Source organism: Dasypus novemcinctus, chromosome 7 (assembly GCF_030445035.2).
Source record: "Dasypus novemcinctus isolate mDasNov1 chromosome 7, mDasNov1.1.hap2, whole genome shotgun sequence".
NCBI classification, from domain to species: domain Eukaryota; kingdom Metazoa; phylum Chordata; class Mammalia; order Cingulata; family Dasypodidae; genus Dasypus; species Dasypus novemcinctus.
The window spans coordinates 118,778,500-118,791,553 of NC_080679.1; the positions used below are offsets into that span (position 1 = coordinate 118,778,500).

At 40.3% G+C, this 13,054-nt stretch overlaps 1 pseudogene; it reads left to right on the plus strand.

The window, feature by feature from the left end:
- The first annotated feature begins 1,159 nt into the window (after positions 1-1,159).
- On the plus strand, positions 1,160-2,145 carry LOC101417120 (glyceraldehyde-3-phosphate dehydrogenase pseudogene; annotated as a pseudogene).
- Positions 2,146-13,054: the final 10,909 nt, after the last annotated feature.

The following is a 13,054-nucleotide window of genomic DNA, read 5'->3' on the forward strand; positions in this document are numbered from 1 at the left end:
TTGTTAGTTTGATTATGTCCCACAGGTACCTCAGGCTCTGCTCATTTTTTCATTCTTTTTTATTTCTTCTACTCATCCCGGATAATTTAAATTGTTTCATCTTTGAGTTTGTTGATCCTTTCTTCTGCCTCTTGCAATCTGCTATTGAACCCCTCTGGCTGCCAAAGCAAATACTATGCAATAAGTTGGCTTAAACAATGAGAATTTATTGGTTCACAGGTTTGGGGCCAGGGGAAGTTCAAAGTTAAGGTGTATTCAGGCATTTTTTTTCCTCCCAGAAGATTGTGGCATTCTGGGGCTGGCTGCCTGCAATCCATGGTCCTTGACTTTTCTGTCACATGGCTGTGCATATGGCAGCCGCTCCTGGCTCCTCCTTTCTCTTCCAGGTTCTGATGACTTTCAGATTTTGCCTGCTTCCTCTGGCTTTTTCTCTCTCTGTGATCTTCCTTATAAAGCCTTCGATAAAATAATTAATACCCATCCTGATTCAGCTGGGCTATATCTTAACTGAAGTAAGCTCATCAGAAGTGCTATTTACAAGAGTTCACACACACAGGGATGATTTAAATTTAAGAACATGTTTTTCTGGGGTACCTAGATCCAAACCACCATACCCTCTATTGAAATTTTCTACTCTGTTATTGTACTTTTGAGTTCCAGAAATTCCATTTAGTTCTTCTTTGTAATATTTATCTCATTATTGAGTTTCTCATTTTTCCCATATATTGTTTTTCTGATTTCCTTTAGTTCTTTTCCATGTTTTCCTATAGTTCACTGACCCAATAAACTTATGAGAATTGTTCTGAGATCTTTTATTAGTAATTCCAGAGACTATGCTTTGTCTGGAATATTTTCCATTGAATTCTTTTTTTTCCCTGTGCCTGGCTATATTTTCTTGCCTCCTTGTATGTTTTGTAATTTTTTGTTAAGAATTGGAAATTCTGCGGATTAGGTTGTGGTCACTCAGGGAATCTAGTTCTCCCACTTTTCAGTCTACCAGACTAAGAAAAAAAGAAGAAAAAAGAAAAGGAAAAAGAAAAAAGAAGGAAGGAAAGGGGAGAAAGTAAAAAAATACTAACAAACAGATAACCCCCTCCCGCAGACTAACTAGGCTATCTGCTCCTTCCTATTTGACACACAGTTGCATCCCTGAGACATGATGGTGAAGGTCAGAGTAAGTAGATTTGGTCATATTGGGTACCTGATCACCAGAGCTGCTTTTGATTCTGGTGAAGTGGAAGCTCTTGCCATCAATGATACCTTCATTGACCTCAACTACATGATCCACATGTTCCAATATGATTCCACCCATGGCAAGTTCAAAGGAACCATTAAGGTGGAGAATAGGAAGCTTGTCATCAATGGAAGGCCCATATCTATCTTCCAGGAGTAATATCCTTCCAATATCAAATGGGGTGATGCTGATGCCGACTATATTGTGGAGTCTACTGGTGTATTCACTGACTTAGAGACTGCCAGGGTTCACTTGAAGTGTGAAGCCAAAAGAGTCATTGTTTCTGCCCCTGTAGCTGATGCCCCCATGTTTGTGATTGGTGTGAATCATGAGAAGAATGACAACTCCCTCAAGAGTGTCAGTAATGCTTCCTGTACCTCCAACTACCTGCTCCTCTCCCCTAGCCAAGGTCATTCATGACATCTTTAGCATCATGGAGGGACTTAGGACTACAGTCCATGTCATCACAGCCACCCAGGAGACTATGGATGACCTCTCTGGGAAGCTGTGGCATGACAGCCATGGGGTTGTCCAAAACATTATCCCTGCATCTAGTAGCACTGCCAAAGGGGTGGGCAAGGTTATCCTGGAGCTGACTGGGAAGCTCACTGCCATGGCCTTGTCCATAACCATTCCCAATGTGCCCATTGTAGATCTGACCTGCCATCTGGAGAAAGTAGCCAAATATGATGACATCAAGAAGGTGGTGAAGCAGGTGTCAAATGGTCCCCTAAAGGGCATCTTGGGCTACATTGAGGACCAGGTTGTCTCTACGGCTTTAACTGTGATGCCCACTCTTTCACGGTTGATGCTGGTGCTGGCATTGTTTTCAGTGACAACTATGCCAAACTTTTTCCTGGATTGACAATGACTTTGACTACAGCAGCAGGGACCTCCTCCAAGGAGTTTGAGCCCCCTGGACCATGAGCCCCAGCAACAGCATGAAAGGAAGAAAGAGGCAGTCAGCTGCTGGGGATTCCTTGCCACAGTTCAATCCCCCAGCACTGAGAATCTCCCACTCTTGACACAGTTTTCATCTCAGAACCCCTGAAAGAAGGATAAGATCTTAGACACCCCTACCTCATCGTGTACCATTAATAAAGTATATTGTACCTGCACTACTCCCCACCAGCCCCCAAAAGAAAAAGACACAAGGAAAAAAATATTGAAGTGCATTGCCTCTCCCAGTATCCTGCTATATGCTGGAGGGAAGCCAGAAGCTGCAGCTTTTGAGGCTGAAACCTAGGCCAGCAACCTTCCTTTTTCTTCAGGGATCCACCAAATGCAACAATACAAACAGAGAAAGAAAAAGCCCAACCAACCAAAAAGAAAAGGATGTGCGCTGACTCTTTTTGTTCTGGAAGATACAGATGTGAAGCCATAAGCCGCTGTTGCAGAAAAGGCTGAAACCCAGGCCAGAGTTTTTCTTTGGTCTTCGGGGATCTGCCAGACTAAAGCACACAAGAAAGTGTAAGAAGAAACCCAGCCAATGAAAACGTGCATGGACCTTTAAGTCCTGGTAGTTGGTGTGAGGCCGAAAGTTACTGCCACTGAGAGGGTTGAAGCCAGCTCTGAAGTCCATGCTGTATCCTCAGGGACCTGTCAGGAAACACCCTCACACAGTAGGAAGAAAATGAAAGGGTGCAAGGGCTCTTTATGTGCAGGTGCCCAGAGGGACAAACCTGAGGCCTTGGTACCTCAGGCATCCTCCAGACCCACCTCGACTCTCAATTTTAACTTTAAGAGGAGGAGACTTCCTCTGTCAGTCCTGGCCCCAGCTGGCTGCTCCTAGCATCTGGGTAACTTTGTTGTCTCAGCTACAGCCATTTCAACTGCTGCCGCTGGGTTGAAAATTTTAATTCTGCGTTTTCTTTTCTTCTATTCTATTCCATAAAAAGACAATCCTGCTTGCAATACAACAAATTCACTTCATAATTCACTAATGTGTTATAAAACTGTAGTTCAAAAGTCATGGCTTAAAGTTTGTTTAGAATTTAAATCTTTTTTCTGGAATGATTTTGTTATCAGAGCCAGTGGTCAGTGTCTAAGTCCTTGGCTTTGTCATGAGAAAGAATTGAAGGACATGCCACAAACTAATCAGGTGAGTAAAGAATTTATTAGGGTGTAAAGCCAGAGAAAGCAAGTGCAACTTCAGGGACGAAGCCTGGCATTCTCAAGGGAGAGAAATGCAAAGTTCTGCTCTGGGGTCCCCTGTTTTATGGGGATACAGGACTCCAGGATCTGTGCTGACTGGCATATTCGAGACAAAGCAGAAGAACTCTCTTGGGTGATTTGATTTTCTTAGGGGATTAGGGGTTGCTGTCTGACGTTGATTGGCTTCTGGCTGCTGTGCACAGGCTCTGCAGGCCATGTTGACTGGAGGTGATTGGTCTCTGGTCACTGTCCATGAAGCATGAGGTACCCTGGAAGTGGGTGGGGGGTGGGGGTGGAACCCCGCCTGCCCCTTTCCTGCCATTGAATGATGTTGCTGGCCGCCTTCTGATATCGCAGCCCTTGGATGTGTATGCTGCAAGTTGCCCTTTCCTGACTTGCCTGTGTGAGTTAGCAGGCTGATTTAAGTTAGCAGGCCATTGCCTCAGTTTCTGTTTGTGTGGCTTATTAAGTTTTCTGTCCCCTTATCCTTAGGTCCCTATTCTATCCTACCTCAATTTGTTCCATATGAAGCCAGTTTCTTTTTTTTTCATTTTCCAGGCTGATGATTTCTTACAGTTCTTTGGTTGTCTTTGGGTGCCTAGTTGCATTTAAGAAGAAGGATTGGGTTGATTTTCCTAAGCAGCTGCTGTGGATTACCTCTGTTATCTATATGGCTTTAGATTAGGTAGCTGTATAAATAAAATGCTGCTTACAGGCTTTATTTCTTGTGTGAAATGTTGTTGACTGGCAGTCTTTACCTCAAGGTAAGCTTTTTAAAATCTGGCCTTTATACCAGAGCTCCTCAAATGCAGAAAAGGGATGGTTTTATTTAACACCCTGAGTCCACCTTAGCAGCCCAATTTTCCTGTGGTTAATTCACTCAGTTTCTTTAGAGAAGAGTTCTCTTGCACTGTTACTATAATGGTGATAGGCAGTTCTCCCAAGATATAATATCAGGTAGCCAGCAGGTGCTGATAAGGATAGGGCTGTTTGTGTGTGTGAGTATGTGTGTGTGCACCCACAGTGGATGAGTCACATAGATTTGTGACTAATAGAGTGGCTAGTGGTTAAAGTTTCAGTTAATGTCCCCTGTTTTTGCTGACTCAGAGTTTGGAATTTCCATAGTCTTCTGTGGGGCAGATTGACTCTTTGTCTTGGTTATTGCCTTCTGCATATTCTGGGATTTTTAGTTACTTTTACCATCTTCAAATTTCCTCCTCTTTTTGCCTTTTAGAAATTTTTTTACATCTCTTTTTTTGCCGAGCTTCCCCCCACCCCCATTTATTTGTGTTTGACTTTAGTTATTGTTTTAATTTGTCAAAGGGCTGCTAATGCACAGTACCAGAAATCTACTGGATTTTAAAAAGGGATATAGTTGGGGTAAAAGTTTATAGTTCCAAACCTGTGAAAAGTCCAAACTGAGGCACCATCAGAGATGTTTTCCCACCAAAGTCATCTATTGTTGATCCTGGAGTGTTCCCATGTGGTGAAGCAAGATGGTTGCTATCCTGCAGAGGTTTCAGTCTTCCTCTTTAGGCTCACCATCTCTTCTTGAGCCCAGTTTCTTGGGGCTTTGTGCTTAAGTGATTCTCTCTCTTACTTGGCAGGATCAAACATGATGGCTTCCTTTTCCTGTGTCTGTCTGAGTCTGTCTGTGTGTTTCCATTTATATCAGACCCAGCAAGGGAGTAGAGACTCAACATGAGTCATATCTCACTGACATAGACCAATCAAAAAAGTTAAAGCAATTTTATCAAGTAATTTAATCAAAGTTCCCTCAACTGAGTTTAATGCAATCAAAGGGTATCACACCCAGAGAAATAGATTAGTTTATAAACATAATTTTTCTCTTTTTGTGGTTCATAAAACAACTTCAAACTGCCACAGTTCTATCATGTTCTTTTTGCTGGAGTCTAAGAGTAAGGAGAGATGAAAGCTTTTGGACTAATTTCCATTTTGAACCTCACATTATTTTTGAACTCTGTCTAATCATATTCACCTTTTTCTTTTTTCATAGCTACTTATGGTTTTAGACTTAGAAGAATAATTTTTTGTCTCTATTCATAGACTTGATCTCCCTAACTTTGTTTTAACCTCTGATAACTTAATCTTTTTTGTCTCACCAATTACAATCTGATTATGCTACTCACCACTACCCTTCCCTTAGAGATCCTTGTGACTGACTTGATAAAGTCCAAGGCACACAGATAGTTCATGTCCATCCCTTCTGTCTAATCTCTTGTATTTCCTAATTATCTGCTCTCAAAACAAACTAAGTTGCTTGTCTTCTTCCCAACTTGCCTTGCTATCTCATGACTCGATGCTTTTGTGTGTTGTCTTCCCTGTCTGGGAGACCCTTCCTGACCTCCTCACTAGCTTCCACTCCACCTCCCTACCAGGTGACTACCTTCCTCTCCTGCTCACCCATCATGGCTATGGCATGGGGAGGTCTTTTGTTGTTGTTGTTGTTACCCATGGCACCTCGTAATTTATAACATTTGTCACATTATTCAAAATTATCTGTTTCCTTTCTTACAGACTGTGAGCACTTTGAGGGCAAGGACTATGTCTTTGTTTTCTACAGCGGTGTCTACCTCAGGATTTGATACATAGTATGTGCTTCATAAATGTTCATTGAAAAATTATGGCTGCATTTAAATTTCCTTCCCCACTACTTACATCACAACTGATACAAGATATTTTACTCAGAAAATAGGACATGCTCCAGCATTTTCTTAGCTTTGCATCTGACTTACCTGAAAATACCACTGGAAGAAGCATACAGTGACCTTGCCATTGGCCTTCATCAGCTCATGGTGGTGTCTCTCAGTCACTGCTGTCATTTCACTGGACTTAACCTTTGTAGGACAAACACAGAGCAACCCCCATCAATCTTGAACTCTATTTATTTCTTTATTTTCTTTAATTCTACTTAATCATCTCACATGGGTCACATTTGTTTATTAAGGTACAGAAAGAATAATGAAATTTATATGGGTCTTAGAGACATGGAAATTTTGAGCCACATGGCATGGTACCTTAGAAATTAACCAGAACAACCATTTCATTCATGGACCAGGAGACAGTGTGTGACTTAGTCTTCTGTGGCCAGTGGTAGTCATAGAATTAGTGCCTGGGTCTCTAGATTCACAATTTAGTGTTTTTATAGTCTGTGTGAGTACAGACACACACACACACACAAAATTTTCCAGTTATAGAATTCCTTTTGATGAAATACAAAATTGAGCAAGAGTTTAACTACTTGGTGCTGATACACTTGACATTATAAAACTCTCTGAATCTTTAAGTATCTTTAGGTGCTCAGAAGGAATTTTCAGAGGGTGTCTACTGGCAATGTGAATGGAAAAGTTCTTCATTACACAGTATACTGTCCCACTACTGCAGGCCATTTGGCATCATCATCCCCCTTCCACTAAAATGTCAGTAATGTTCCCTAGATATTATGAAGATCTAAAAAATCCCTGCCTACATTTCCAAACACCCTTCTGGGAGGCATAACTGCCCAGTTGAGAACTGCTTTGTGATTTTCAGAGCAAAGGAGGTAGAGAGGGGTTGGTTTATACTGACTTGCCTGAGAAGAAAACTTCCACCTGGAGATATGAGTTAACTTGCCTAAAACCATAGAAGGTTGTTTATCACACCAGAACCAGAATTTTATTCTTGTGACTGCTGGCTTTATGCTATTTCCATTAGACAATTGATTTATTTCCAATTCAACCCAGACTATGGCTGTGGTGGTTTGGAACTGTGTGTAGCCCAGAAAATCATGATCTTAAAGCTAATCCATTACTGTGAGTTTAGACCCCTTGTAAATAGGATCTTTTGATGAGACTACTTCAGTTAAGGTGTGACCCACCTCATCCAGGGTGGGTCTTAATCCTCTTACTGGAGTCCCTTAAAAAAGAACGAAATTCTGACAATGAGAAAAAAGACATGGAAGCAAAAAGCTGAAAGTAGAAACCTGGAAGACAAGGGAAAGACCTGTAGATGCCACCATGTGCCTTGCCATGTGACAGAGGAGTCCAGGATCACCAGCAACTAATCTTCAGGAAGACAGCATCACCTGGTAATGCCTGGATTTGGGCATTTTTTTCTCTGCCTAGACGCTATAAACTTTTAAGCTAATAAATTCCCACCATTAAATCAAGGACGTTTCATGTATCTGCTTTGAACAGCTTATCCAGTTAAAACAATGACCCACTCAGTGATGAGGTCCATGCTTGATGATGGATGTGATGGAGACATGGGAGAGGAAGAGCTAGGAGCTGAGGGCCAGAGAGGAAGGACATGAGGATGGAGAGTAGATGCAGCAGTAAAGCCCCACCACTGGGCACTGGGAAACACAACCTAAAGGAAAATTCCCTGTTACTAAAATTCTGTCAAATTCTGAAAAGTACAGAACATACCCAATATGAGTGAGGAACATCTTTTAGCATGCAAATTGGGTCAATCTCTTCAATGCTAAGTGATATAAAAGGCAGTAATATGGTCTTTACAATGAGTGCATTACTTTCTTAAAATGTTCTTAAAGATTAGTCTTCCTTGTTGGGCCGCTGGATTATAAATGCTTCTCAGTTCCTTAAGAAAGTAGGGCCAAACCTCTGGCAGGTGTGGTGGTGGTGGGTCATGACTATTTAAATAGGGAACTTTGTGGGGAGGTGGCATAAGGTCCTGGTTTTGTCCAGGGGTATTAGATGACAGAGCTTTTCAGGCCTGTTTGATTTACTAGAGGGGAGTGGGAAGCACAGGCTGCTATAGAGAAATATGGCTTGGGGAGGGTATGGGTATCAGAGAATGGAAAGCTTAGGAACCAAGAATGGGGACATGGGTGGGAGGACATTATTCAGAGTTGCTACCTCTTTTTAACTCCTTTCATTGTTTGATGTATTCCACATCCCTGCAACCCTATCTTCCTGACTACCCCTTTCTTGGCTTACCTTCATAGACAAGCCATTTAATTCCTTCAGGTTTCAATTCTCAGGGGTATGCAGAGGTGGCTTAAAGTAGTAACCCTAAAAGTCTGTTACAAAAATGAAATGAATTAAATACTTTGGACTACCTGACGCTGTTGCCTCTAGACTAAGGGGACACATTGCCTGAGTTGAAATCCCAGCTTTGCTCTGCCACTTGTTAGTTCTCTGACCCTGGGCTAGTTATGAACCTGTCTACACTCCAATTTCTTCATCTGTAAAATGGGAATAATAATAGTATACATCATAGGATGAAATGAGTATGAAATTAGTTAATGTTTATAAAGTCTTACCAGTTATATCAGTATTTCTTGAATATACACAATTAAATAAATTAAATTTCTGACCGCTTCCTTTATTTCATCCTTCTTCTTCTTGTTGCAATGCTTTCAAGCTAAAAATTCCATTTTGGATTCTATTTGGATTCCAATTATGGCTAAATATATCAGAGTGATAAAGGGAAGAAAAAAATGAAAGGAAAAAGGATGGAACTGAAGGGGAAGAGGTGGTCAACTGTGGCTTTAATCATACCATAGGTCTTGAGTCACTCAAGAGGTTGGGAATATGCTCAAATACATGAATTGTTATATATGGACTATTAGATCAAAATGAAGGCGCAGGACAAGGGATTATTGACCAGGAAGTCTAGGGGAGAGAATGGTAATTGGAAGGTATTGGGTTAAGGTGATCACTTGGCTGTTTTCTAGAAGGACTTGGACATGGTCCTGTCTAATTGTAAGGAATTCTTCACACAAAGGTGAAGGACCTAGTCCAGAGGAACCCAATTAAAATATTTCTGGTAGTCCTTGCCTCACTATTGTTAGAATTTCAGCATGGAGAATACACCCATCCTGCTGGGGCCTAGGGAATGGCCACTTGCTGTTTGGAAAGAAGCTAGAGGGACATGACCTTCAAACTCTGTACCTTTGTAATTTGGCAGGGAAGAGAATGGGCATGTATTGGGGTATTGGGGGTCAATTATGTACCAGTCATTTTACTTACATCATCTTATTTAATCCTTAAACCACCCTTGTAGAGTGTTTGCGACTATGTTTAAACTAATGTTATAGAAAATCAGAGATGTTAAACATCTTGTCTCAAGTCTCATAGACATGGGATTAGAAGTAATTCTAGCTGAAACTTAAGACCAATTCCTTTTTTTAAAAATAAACTTTTAATTTTTTAATAGTTTTAGATTGATAGAAAAATTATAGAGAATTCCCCTATATCCCATACCCAGTTTTCCCTATAGTCACACGTATATTAGTATGGTACATATGTTACAACTAATGAACCAATACTGATATATTATTAATTAAGGTCCATACTTTACATAGATTTCCTTAGTTTTTACCTCATTTCATTTTGTGTTCCAGAATCCCATCCAGGCTACCGTATTACATTTAGTTGTCATGTTTCCTTAAACTCCCCTTGACTGTGACAGTTTTTCATCTCTTCCTTGTTTAGTCTTGATATTGGTCAGGTATTTTGTAGAATATTCCTCATTTAGGATTGTCTGATGTTTTTCTTATTAGACTGTGGTTACCAATACTATTTTATTTATTTACTGCTCAGATTGTTATAGCTTTGGCCATTGGGAGCTCTTTCAGTTGGCTTCTTTGTCCCCTTGACAAACCCCTATCATTATGGGTTTGGTTTTTTGTTTGTTTGTTTGTTTTGAGTACCTCCTTGTTTTTTGGCACTACAAGATGTGTCAGGCTCATCTTTTATATTTCCTGCCCCAGTCCTAGACTCAGCCCATTTCTTTAAGAAAACTTGGTCTTTTTAAAATTGGAGAATGGTGTTAGAAACCAAGATCTGGATGCTGGGTGTGCTCATTTTTACTGGGGTATTTTTGGTTCTAGGCCCTCTTGCCTGACAGAGCAAAGAAATATATTTGTGTTTACTACCACGGGTAAATTCAACCTCTATAAATATTTCTACATTAAAAACATCTGTATCTATATTAAGCAAAACATGAGTTCACACTAATGTCTCTAGCTCTAATATGTTACTACATAGATCATTCTGGCCTCCTGTGCTAGCCCAGTGTGATGAACTCACCAGGTTAGTGACAAGGTTAGTTTTGCCAGGTGGTTAAGCACTCAGCTGTGGACTCTGTTTTTGTGCATTCTTTGTGTAGGAATCACATTTGCACTGGATCCTGGAGCAGTTGAATTTCACACGGGGATTAAGCGCACGGGGTGTGAGGCCTGGCCTTAGGGGAAAGAGAAAATTTTAGGGCAGCAACTTGGCTCTATGGGGACCATTCCAGATTAATACAATTCTGGTCTTTTAGGTGTCTAGTCATTCTAGGAATCATATTGTGATTCATATGTCCTTTTCCAGCCCCCCAAATTAGTTGCCTCTTTCCTCCTTACTCTCATGCTGAATTCCATGAGTGTCTTCTCCTGTCTATTTAAATTAAAATGTCCCCATATTAAACCTTCATACTCAGCATCCAGGAATAGTTAGGGATGCAGGATGTTATAAGAAATGCAGCTGAATCCTGTGAGTGGGCAGCTTCTCATTAAGACGGCTTGGGAGCCAAGACATGTTGGACATCAAAAGCCATTCTGAAAATGTGAGGAATATACAAGCAAAGGTAAATGAGTAATTCACAGCTAGGGAAAACAGAAAGGCTGATGGGTACTTGGAGAGATTCCTCAAATTACTGGTGACCAGATGTATGTACATGAAAACATGGAGCCTCTGTACACTCATCAGACTGGCACACATTAGAGAGTTGAGCAACAACAGGGGTGGGTGAGGACAAAGAGAAATGGGAAGTCCCAAGTGATTTCATATTCTTTGCATTTTCAGGCATTGCAAATATTGTAACTCTCTCAGAATGGCAATTGTCTTTGTATAGCGGGGGTGGTCCTTAACTGAACAGAAAGTCTTAATTAGAGGAATTAATTATTTTGCCACATAGTTTATTGCTCCTGATTGCTTATTAAAAGTAGCTAAGATATTTTACATTTTCTTCTGTTGGCTTATTAGCTTGTGCTTTCATATCTAGTCTGATATTTAGAGCTTAAGTTCAGCTGGTACATGGTGGGATGTTGCCTTGGCTGGGATCTGTTCTAAGTGGCCAAACAATTGTTCTGGTTGGTCAGTGCCAGACTGTAGTGGTTGCTAAATATTGCTTATCACTCCTACCTTTAAACTATTTGAAATCCACTTGTGTGTTTTATATCTGAGTTTGTTTTTCACAAATAATGAGCCAGTTTTCTCAGTACTGTCTACTAAAAAGTCCATTAATTTTCCTTTAATATGGGTGTAATTTTAGCAAAAGTATGTCACCTTGTTCCAAAAAACTTTTTTTGTTGGAATATGGCCTTCTTTTGAATTTATAATGTGGGAAAAATTGAAAAAAAAAACACAAAAAACCTTTATAATGTTTAAATAATTTCTCTATTTTTTTCAGATCTTTTGTGTCCATGAATAGTTTGAACACATTAAAATGACTTATGCAGTTTCCCCACAATAAATGGAAATACATGAAAAAAAAAATCCATTCTGTATGGTATTCAGCAATGGATGGTTTCCTACTTCCTTTTGTTCCTGCCCTGACTCCTGAGATAAAATTATGTTGAGATTGCAGAGTGATCAGATCAAAGAATCCTGGATAACTAAGTAGATACTTGGAATACAGATGCCCTGAAAAACTTCCCAGTCCTGAAACACACTTTTGTATGAGTCAAAACCAAAATTTTGATGTGTAATGATGGGCCTGTTTGTTACCCCAGCATAATCTATCCTTGTCCAACTAATGTCTATTTTGCTCTATGTGTCCTGCTGCCTGCCCTCTCATGCCCATTTCACACACCTGCAATGTGTTCACCATCCTACTATAACACAATTGCCAAATTTTAGCATTTTTAAGCAAGCTTTCTAGGAATCTCTTTTTCATAATGACTTAAGGAAGGAATTTTATTATGGAGGAAGGTGAGAAGGGCACTTTTTATTTAATTACTATTAAGAACTTTAAAAAAATCACAAATTATGTTCCTTTGGTCCTACAAAAGACTGAGTACTTACTTAACCCTCAAAGCAGTTGTACTCGTTTGCATCAGGCAAAACCCCTAGGAATGTCATCCTGCTGCAGAAGATAGCCCTCTCTCTGCCCTTTGCATTACTGATTCATCCATCATCTGTTCACATTATCTGTCCATCATCCATCCAGAGTGGGAAAAAGCACCATCAAAAAATTGGGTTTCTCTATTTTAACATCTTTCTTAGCCCATTTTTCAGGGAGCTCCTTTTCAAATGCTAACAACCATAGATTAGCTTTAATAGCCTCTCTCATTAATTGTCTGACCAGAGTAAAAATATGTCTTGGGAGACAGATTTTACTTCCACACGCCTCTGATAATGTCAAGGCATTGTGCAGAGTCTCCAGCACTGAGGCCGACTCCAGAATACAAATTGCCTTTTCTGAGGTATTTGACTCTGTACTTAGAGTACCTTTTATCTCTGCATGTCAATTTTGACATTTCAGTTAGTAGGCATGGAATGCTTTTTTTATAAGGCAGGGAATTATTAATGGCATGTAAGGGGACACATAGAAATATCACCCACTGCCATTTACATCTATTCAATCAAAAGAATGGGTAACAATCTATCATAGAGGGTTTAAGTGCCCTCCTGCTATGGGTGAAAACAGAGATGG